Below are 6,000 nucleotides of genomic sequence, written 5' to 3'. Positions count from 1 at the left end.
CCAACATATAACAGTTATAACCATTAATGTAAATGGTCTCAATGCACCAATTAAAATAAACAGAATGGCAGAATGGATCAAGAAACAAAATCCAACAATATGCTGTCTACAAGAAACCCATCTAACATGAAAGGATACTCACAGATTGAAAGTCAAAGGATGAAAAACAATACTTCACGCAACAGAACCCCCCCCCCCAAAAAAAAGCAGGAGTAGCCATTCTGTTTGCATACATTGTGAACTTTAGACCAATAATGATCAGAAGAGACAAAGAAGTTCACTACATACTTGTTAGGGGAATACTTCAAGAGGAAGAGATAACTACGTCAAATATATATGCACCAAATTTTGAAGCACCCAGTTATATAAAACAAGTATTAAAAGAAATGAAAAATCAAATTATCAGTAGCACAGTTGTAACAAGAGACCTTAACACAACATTAAAATCAAGGTACAGGTCAACCAGACAAAAAATGAGCAAAGAAATAACAGAACTGAATCACACTGTGAACAAATGGACTTGGTAGACATATACAGAGTGTTCCATCCAACAACATCAGAATACACATTCTTCTCAACAATGCATGGGTCATTATCTAAAATAGGCCAATATTAGCTCACAGAACATACTTAAATAAATGCAAAACAGTTCAAATTATGCTGTGCATGTTATCGGATCATACCACTTTGAAATTAGAAATTAATGGTAGAAGATACTGCAAAAATCCCACAAACACATGGAAACTGAATAACACTCTTGAGTAATCAGTGAGTCACAGGGGAAATTAAAGAAGAAATTAAACAATACTTACAAGTAAATGACAATACAAATACAACTTACCAGAATCTGTGGGATGAAATGAAAGCTGTCCTCAGAGGAAAATTTATTGCACTTAGTTCCCACATCAGGAAAACAGAACAAATACAAATAAATAACCTGATGCTACATCTCAAACAGCTAGAAAAAGAAGAGCAAGTCAAGCCCAAAGCCAAAAGAAGAGAGGAAGTTATAAAAATTAGAGCAGAATTCAATGCAATAGAGCCTAAGCAAACAATCCATAGAATCAATGAATCAAAGAGTTGGTTCTTTGAAAGAATAAATAAAATTGATAAGCCCCTAGCCAACCTTATTTTAAAAAGGGAAGAAAAAGCTCCAATTCATGCAACAAGAAATGTTGAAGGTGAAATCACTACAGACTCTACAGAAATAAAAAAGATCATCAACACCTATTTCGAAAACCTCTACTCTCAAAAGTTTGATAACACAGAAGAAATAGACAGATTTCTAAAAATATAGGAAGTACCAAAGCTAGTTCAAGAGGATGTAAAACTGCTGAATAACTCAAATTCTATTAATGAAATTGGAAATGTAATTATGTCCTTACTTACAAAGAAGAGTCCAGGCCCAGACAGATTCACTGCAGAATTCTACAAGAAATAAAAGAAGACATAATGCAGACACTCCTCAAACTCTTCAATGAAATTGAAAGGGAAGCAGTTCTTCCTAAGTCATTCCTGGAAGCAAATATTGCTCTGGTACTATAACCTGAGAAAGACCCAACTTAAAAAGAGAACTATAGACCAGTATCCCTAGTGAAGACAGATGCAAAAATCCTCAATAAAATATTGGCAAAAAGAATGCAGCAAATCATCAAGAAGATTGTACACCATGACCAAGTGGGATTCATCCCAGGCATGCAGCGATTGTTCAACATACATAAATCAATAAATGTAATCGACCATATCAATAAAGCCAAAAGTAAGAATCATATCATTTTTATAGATGCAGAAAAAGCTTTTGATAAGGTCCAACATTCATTCGTGATAAGAACCCTGCAGAAAATTGGAATAGATGATCTTTACCTCAATATAATAAAGGCCATCTATGACAAACCAATAGCCAGTATCATACTAAATGGCCCAATATTGAAGGCATTTACTTTAAAATCATGCACGACAGGGATTTCCTTTATCACCACTCCTATTTAATAGAGTACTAAAAATACTAGCCAGAGCAATTAGACAAGAGAGAAAAATAAAATGGGGTAAAGATAGAAAAGAAGTTAAATTATCATTGTTTGAAGATGACATGATACTCTACATAGAAGAAACCCTAAACCCCATTGAAAGACTCTTAGATATAATAAATAAATTCACTAATGTAGCTGGATATAAGACCAATACTCAAAAAACAATAGCATCCCTATATACTAACAACAAAACCACACAGAGAGAAATAGGAGAAGCCACACCCTTCACACTAGCAACCAGAAAAAAAATGAAATATTTAGGAATTACTCTTATGAAAGAAGTGAATGTCCTATAAGGGAAAATTATAATACACTGAGAAAAGAAATTGAATATGATCTCAGGAAATTGAAAGTGATCCCTTGCTCATGGATAGCAAGAATAAATATTGTGAAAATGGCCATTCTCACAAAATTCTTATACAGATTCAATGCAATGACAATAAAAATACCATCAACATACCTCATAGATCTAGAGAAATCACTCCTAAAATTCATGTGGAGTAAGAAGAGACCTAGAATAGCAAAGAGAGTTCTAAGCAACAAAGACAAGACAGAAGGCATCATGTTCCCTGACTTGAAGTTACAGTACAAAGCAACTATAGTAAAATCAACATGGTACTGGAATCAAAATGGAGCCAAAGATCAATGGAGTAGATTAGAAGATACAACCACAGCTACGAACACACTCAACTACCTTATCTTTGATAAAGGAGCCAAACAGGTTCATTGGAAATATGACAGTCTCTTTAATAAATGGTGTTGGAAAAAATGGCTCTCCATTTGCCGAAAAGTAAAACTAGATCCATGCCTGTCACCACATACTAAATTAAAATCTAAATGGATCAAAGATCTGAATATTAAAACTGAAACACTAAATCTGTTGGAAGACAAATTGGGTAGAAACCTTGAAGACAGAGGGGTAGGCAGAGAATTCAAGAACAGAAATCAAACCACACAGGAAATACTTCCCAGTATCATTAAATGGGATCATGTCTTATTAAAAAGTTTCTGCACGTCAAAAGAAATCTCAATCACAGTGAAAAGAAAACCCTGACAAACTGGGAAAAGTTCTTAGTGAACTGTCCCTCGGACAAAACATATAACTAAAACATATAAAAAATTTAAAAACATATAAAACATATAAAAAATTTAAAAATTCCAGACACCCAAAATTCAAAGATCCAATCCAAAAATGGACATCTGATGAATACACAGTTCTCAATGAAGAATTACAAATGGAAATAAATGCATGAAAAAATGTTCATAATCATTACTCACTAAAGAAATGCAAATTAAAAACCACACTATAATTCCATTTCATTCCAGAAAGAATGGCCAGGATCAAGAAAACTACCAATCACAAATGCTGAAGAGGCTGTGGGGAAAAAAGAAACTCTTTTGCCCTGTTGGTGGGAGTGTAGACTGGTGCAACCATTGTGGAGGTCCGTCTGAAGATTTCTCACAAAGATGGGATGGAACTCCCATTTGATCCAGGTATACCACTTCTTGGCATATACCCAGAAGAACTGAAAACATTATACCACAGTGGTATATGTGCTCTCATGTTTATAGCAGCACAATTTGTAATAGCCAGATCTTGGAAAAAACCTAAGCGTCCATCAACTGAGGAATGGATAAAAATGTTGTATTTTTATGCAATGGAGTACTACTCAGCTATAAAGAAGGAGCACATTGATGCATTTATAAATAAATGGGCTCAGCTTGAGACCATACTCATAAGTGAAATAAATCAAATTCACATGTATGAATACCAAATAGTCTCCCTAGTGTAAGAAATGATAAGAATACAGAAAAGTATGTGGTAATCATGATTCCCCATTATATGGTTTTAAAGCTTTATATAGTTTTCACTCATTAATTGGAATGAGTTTATTCTCGGCTGTTTGATATTAGTGCCTGTGATGATATGAACAGCTATTTTGAAGAAAACAAGACATTATAATAGCTAGGGATGATTTAATATCATCTTATTTTGAAGTCCCACCAAACTGTTGTTCTTTGGTCTCCATTGTTTTTATCATGTTATATTTTACAGATTTTATTATATGTGATAGTATAAACAAAATTTTTATAGGCAAAGAGATAATATAGAAACCATTGTTCTTTTTTCTGTTAGCTGTTTCTAAATACCCTGTAATACTTTAATCCTCTTGAATAGTTTCACACTGCCTTGATATGTTTGAAGCCGCAGTATACAAAGTTATACTCAAATATATCAAGGAAAGAGACACTATGGTAACTACTATTAAGTCAAGTTATCTTGTGGTGAAACACTAGGTTGCTGAAATTGTTGTTTTGACCTGTATTGTTATGTTGTTATGTCCTCTTTTATCTCAATCTCCTCCTTATTTATAAAAAAATATTTATTTATTTTATTATTATTTTTTAATTAAGGGAAAAATAAAAGAAATTAGCAGGATATATAATAGTAACATTTTTTTATTTCCTATTAGCTCAATTTGAAGCCCTGTAATGCTCCAACCATCTTGTTTTGACTGATTTTACTGTTCTGTTCTGATTGATAGTATCAAGTCTAAAGATATAGGCAACTACTTTGAAGGCAATAAGATTCACTTATGCCCATTCTGGTTTGGCTATTATGTTCTTTTGAAGTCTTGTAATGTCTCCAATGTGTAGGTTTTATTTGTCTTGTTCTGTAGTGTTTTGTTCAATTTTATTATACCTAATTACATAGGCAATTCTTTTTAAGTTAGCAAGAGGCATTATGGTAACCATTGTGGATTACCTTGTATTCTGTTTTTACATACATGTGCTATGCCCATCCTTTGTTTTTACTGACTGCTTTGTTTTGTCATATTTGGTTTTATTCTCTTCCAAAAAAGTAATAACTATGGGAATAATAAAACCCAAAATGTGTAAAAGTTGTTTTAAAAAAGAGAGGAAATAAAATGTCCTCTAAAGGATACAACTGCAAGTGTGTTTAGGTGTGTTAAGATAGATGACCATATTACTGAGTTTTTGTTGGATCACTGAACACAACTGTTTGCAGTCTCACTGTTTGAATGTCCACTTCATATGCTTTAATCCTGTAACTTGAACAACTCTTTCTAAGATGACAATACGTAATCTATTAACTAGTGATTTCTTACTGTTTTTTTTTTTTTGAAATTCTGTATTACTTGTACCCTTATACTGTTTTTTTCCCCTTTAAATAAAAAATGGTTATTCTGGGTTTCTCTTATACTTTAACTTGCTTTTGAAAGCAGTTCAGAGAGTTATCTAAAGTCAGTATTACTAGGAAAATTTTAAAATATCTCAAAACAATTAGTTAACATAGAAAAATATTCTGTAATTCTTTGCTTACAAATGTAAGCAAGTTGCCCTAGGAGTTTGTAGTTAGCCCAGAGGATACTGATCCACACCTTCCGAGACTGAGTTGATCTGTGACAGAATCACAACCGACAGTGTTCTGGGCATCCAGGCACTTTTGTTCTTATTTCAATGAGAGATGGTTTTGGATTCAGCTTTCTACTATCTGGGAATTATATAAGAAACTTAATATGGATCTTCATATTTCCTTCTGATAAAAACAATTAAATGTGTGTTTAATTTTAAAATTAAACTGATTCAACCTAGGAGAGCTCTTTTAGAAAAAATAATCTGTAGGGTAACCTCACTATGTGAAATTTGTCAGTTGAGCCCTCTGTAGAGATCACGGTGTGTCATCTCTGTGAGATGCTAAGTTCTGTAAAGGCAGGCATCACTTCTGTCATTGGAATTGCTATATGATTAACCTTTCAATTGTTGTGTAGGCACTTTGTAAGCTTTTGTAAATATCAAAACCCAAAATATTGGGCACATGAGATCTTTGTGATCTCTTCCTTTCTTTCCTATCTGCAGCTCATATTATTTATTAGCATGAAGCAACTAAAACTACTGATCCTCCCTGGACTTTCCAGAAAGCATCAAACTCCTTATAACTAATGTA

Source organism: Cavia porcellus, unplaced genomic scaffold (genome assembly GCF_034190915.1).
Source record: "Cavia porcellus strain 051 isolate PalLab524CR breed Dunkin Hartley unplaced genomic scaffold, mCavPor4.1 scaffold_15, whole genome shotgun sequence".
NCBI classification, from domain to species: Eukaryota; Metazoa; Chordata; class Mammalia; order Rodentia; family Caviidae; genus Cavia; species Cavia porcellus.
This window is presented reverse-complemented; position numbering follows the sequence as displayed.